The sequence below is a fragment of the Arachis duranensis genome, chromosome 4 (genome assembly GCF_000817695.3).
Source record: "Arachis duranensis cultivar V14167 chromosome 4, aradu.V14167.gnm2.J7QH, whole genome shotgun sequence".
Lineage (NCBI taxonomy): Eukaryota > Viridiplantae > Streptophyta > Magnoliopsida > Fabales > Fabaceae > Arachis > Arachis duranensis.
Genome location: NC_029775.3, coordinates 92,703,630 through 92,708,173, shown reverse-complemented (window position 1 = coordinate 92,708,173; position 4,544 = coordinate 92,703,630). Strand labels below are relative to the sequence as shown.

The following is a 4,544-nucleotide window of genomic DNA, read 5'->3' as shown; positions in this document are numbered from 1 at the left end:
AACCTTGACCCCCCACCCCCACTCCTCGATCTCCCTCTACTTCTCACCCACATTCTTCTCCAGTTAATTCTCCCATCACTGCAAGCACAACGAACACTTCGTCTCCCTCCTCTAACCCTCATTCTTTTTTCCAACTTTTTTTCCGACCTTGTGCCACCATCTTCCAATCCCGTCATCAACACTTTCCACCCCATTCTACCATGTTAGAGCCAGCACATCCATAAACCCTCTTTTTCACCTTCAGGATTACATCTGTAATTTGACTCTTGCCTTTCCAAACTCTACATTCTCACACTGTCAGTATTCAATTTCTGTTGTTATTTTTCTTTCTTTTTTTTCTCACATTCATAGGAGTTATATATCATCTCTCTATATTTAGCATGAGCCAAAATTGTTTCAGGAAGTCAATCAGGTTTCTCATTGGCATCTTGCCATGAAGGAATAGTTGACTGTGTTGGACTTGAATAGAATGTGGTCTATTGTTAATTGTCCCCCAACAATGAAATTCATCAATTGTAAGTGGGTATATAAGATCATGATCCACCCAAATGGCTCAGTTGAGCTTATAAAGCCTGGTTAGTCACAAAGGATTTCACACAAATAGAGGGGATAGATTTTTTGAAGACTTTCTCGCTAATACTAAAACCTGCCACTATCAGAAATTGTATTGGCCATAGCATCCATCAAAAGGTGGCCAATTCATCATCTAGATGTAAATAATGCTTTTTTGCACAGTAATCTTACAAAAATTGTGTATATAGAACTCCCTCCTGGTCTTCCTTCCATAAATCCAAATCAATGTTGCTGCTTGCATAAGTCTCTGTATGGTCTTAAGTAATTAATGGAATGTGGTATGAAAAGCTTTTTCTCCTTTTTCTTTCTCGTGGGTATCAATAGACATTGTTTGACTATAGTTTTTTCATTAAATTTTTGGGTAGTGAAATTTGTATTTTGCTTATCTATATTGATGATATTGTTATCACTGGCAATTTTCTCTCTGAAATAACAGCAATCAAGAGAACATTTGATGCTCATTTTAGAATCAAGGATCTCGGTCAATTCAAGTACTTCTTAAGCATTGAAGTGGCACACTCTAGTAGGAAAATTTCTCTTTCTCAGCACAAATATTGTGTTGATCTCTTGAATGATTCTAGACTTCTAGGTGCTAAGCCTGTTGTTGTTCCTATGGAAAATACTATTAGACTTCATCAAGACAATAGTTTTCCTCAACTAGATCCTTTTGTGTATCATCGATTGGTTGGTCAGCTTGTTTACCTTACAACTACTCAACCCGACATCATTTACGCTACGCAGCAACTTAGTCAATTCAAGCATGCTCCTACACAAGTGCATTACAAAACAACAATCAGAGTACTTCATTACTTAAAGAATAATTCAGGACTTGGTCTATTTTTTTTCCAAAAGCTCTGCTCTTTGAATTTTTGGGTTCAGTGATTCTAATTAGGCTGGGTGTCCGGACACTCATCTTTCTGTCATTGTCTACTTCTTTTTCATCAGGGAATCATTCATTTCTTGAAAAACCAAAAAACAAACTATTGTGGCGCGATCTTCCACGAAAGTCAAGTACCGTACTCTTGCCAACACTACTTGTGAACTTCTTTGGATTTTGAATTTGTTGACATTTCTTCAAATTTCTTGTAATCGTCCCCCAATTCTATTTTGTGATAACCAAAGCGTTCTCCACATTGCTGCGAATCTTGTTTTAATTTTCATGAACGAACCAATTATTTGGAAGTTGATTGTCATTTTGTTCATCAAAAAGTCCAACCTAGAATCATGAAGTTACTCCTGGTTCCCTCCTCTAGGAAATTGGCAAACATATTTACTAAGTCTCTTCCTACTCATTTCTTTCATGTCAATCTTTCCAAGTTGGAGATTTATGACTTATACCATCCTCTTGCTTTCGAGGGCATGTTAGACAAACCATTATCTTCAGCCCAACACAACAATACACAAGTCTAACAGTCATAATATTATTTTTTTCCACTTTTATCTTTTATTATCTTTGCACATTCTATAACTAGTGACTCAGCAAAGATTTTTTCATTAGGTTATTATCGGAATTTTTCTATTAGAATTGATAGACTAACATAGTTTTCAGAGCGGTAAATACACATAATATTTAACTCTTTTTAACTTTATCAAAAAATTTGTTATTACATTTATTCTATTTTAAATGATGAAAAATCTTCTTTTCCCTACTATATTGTAAAACATTTATGGTCTATATCGTAATCTTCTTTTAATATATGAAAGCTTATTATGTTGGACAAAAAGTCAGCCAAACTATTTTATTTAAAAATGGTAGATTATTATTAGATTATTACTACCTACACACCATAAGAAACAGTATAATTATTAATGTCATGCATCTACACACTATAAAACGGTGTTCTGATCATAGATCTTTGTATCAGGCTTGTGATTTAGGATTGTCGATTGATGTCTCTCTTTCTCTGCTTAAGTCAGGTCCATTCTCTCTTTTCCTCTCTCTTTCTTTTTTCCAATAATTGTTACTTAAGTGTCCTGGTCTATTTGCTTGGTTTCAATTTGATTTGGTTCATGAAGTTTTGATGTTTTTAACTAATTAATGTGTGCAAAGGCTCATAATAAGTATTGACCATTTGAAAATTGGTTCAGGATTTAAACTTGAGAGATTTTGACAATGGCAGCCAATGCTTCTAATGGAGCAGCAAAGCAACCTCCTCAGCCATCTCCCTTGTGCTTTTCCAAATTTTTTCAGGTCATCCCTCTCATGACATTCTGTTATTCTGATTATTTTTTACTATTTTTATTTCTTTGGATCCAATTATGTCAATGAATTGGCAATCTACTATTGATGGTCTCTCATAGAGTCCTGTATTTGCATATACTCCCTTTCTCTTATAAATGAATCTTTGATTATTGGATCTGGTAAATGTTACTTCTTTGGTTTCAAAATAACTATGAATTTGGATAATATAACCAAGTAGTACATGAAAAAAATTAAATTTTAGCACATATAGGTCAGTTATACTACTTTTCCATATCACTATCACATTAGCAAGGTTCATATCACGTGGAAGATGTGTATGTAAAATCATATTACATCTCATGATTGAGAAGTGAGAACTCATTTATTACCTGGATAATGTTTTTGCCAAGAAACCTTTCTTTTTATTCATAGCCATTTCTTTTTCTCCCTCTTTACACAAAATATTGGTTCCCTAACTCTTTCTCATTAAAAATAGTCTAATATGAGAATTTTGGTTACTGGAAGAGCTGGATTTATTGGCTTTCACTTAGTTGACAGATTGATAGAAAATGAGAAAAATGAGGTTAGTGCAGTTGAGATCTTTATATAATGCTATGCATATATCTGAAGTGTATTTGTGATTTAACAAGTGCTATATACAACTTTGGTACATCATCTCACCATGTGTTCGTCTAATCAGGTCATAGTCATTGATAACTTCTTCATTGGATCTAAAGACAACCTTAGAAAGTGGAATAGTCATCCTAAATTTGAGTTAATTCGTCACGATATAGTCTTTGCATTTTCTTTCTGTTGCAAAAAGCTTGGTAGTTAGATAAGATGAAAATAAATTTTCTTTATTTCCTTGTGCTTACTTCTCTTTTACTATTTGTAGATGTCACGGAGCAATTACCGGTGGAGGTTGATCAAATTTACCACCTTGCTTTCCTTACTTCTCCGATTTTCTATAAATACAATCCTATAAAGGTGGAGTTTTTTAGAGTCTGGTCTATTTCTTTACAAAAATCTTTCCATGTGTCACACTGTCAATGGTAAATTGTTTTATTTATTTAGTAAGTTTTTGTTAAACTATCTAATAGTTGATGGAATAACTTTGCAGACCATAAAAACAAATGTGATTAGAACACTGAACATGCTCGACGGGTGATGAGCGGATAATTTGTATACTTTTTGGCATTGTTTTTAGTATGTTTTTTGTATGATCTAGTTAGTTTTTAGTATATTTTTATTAGTTTTTAGTTAAAATTCACTTTTCTGGACTTTACTATGAGTTTGTGTGTTTTTCTGTGATTTCAGGTATTTTCTGGCTAAAATTGAGGGACCTGAGCAAAAATCTTATTCAGAGACCAAAAAGGACTGCAGATGCTGTTGGATTCTGACCTCCCTGCACTCGAAGTGGATTTTCTGGAGCTACAGAAGTCCAATTGGCGCGCTCTCAACGGCATTGGAAAGTAGACATCCTGAGCTTTCCAGCAATATATGATAGTCCATACTTTGCCCAAGATTTGATGGCCCAAACCGGCGTTCAAAGTCACCTCAAGAAATCCCAGCGTTAAACGCTGGAACTGGCACCCAAATGGGAGTTAAACGCCCAAACTGGCACTAAAGCTGGCGTTCAACTCCAAGAAGAGTCTCTGCACGAAATTTGCTTCATTTCTCAGCCCAAGCACACACCAAGTGGGCCCGGAAGAGGATTTTTATGTCATTTACTCATTTCTGTACACCTTAGGTTACTAGTTCTTATAAGTAGGACCTTTTACTATTGTAT

General features: G+C 34.7%; 1 pseudogene; it reads left to right on the top strand.

Moving 5' to 3' along the window:
• Positions 1-2,683: 2,683 nt before the first annotated feature.
• Positions 2,684-4,544, top strand: part of LOC107484908 (UDP-glucuronic acid decarboxylase 6-like) — a 12,557-nt pseudogene continuing 10,696 nt past the window's right edge.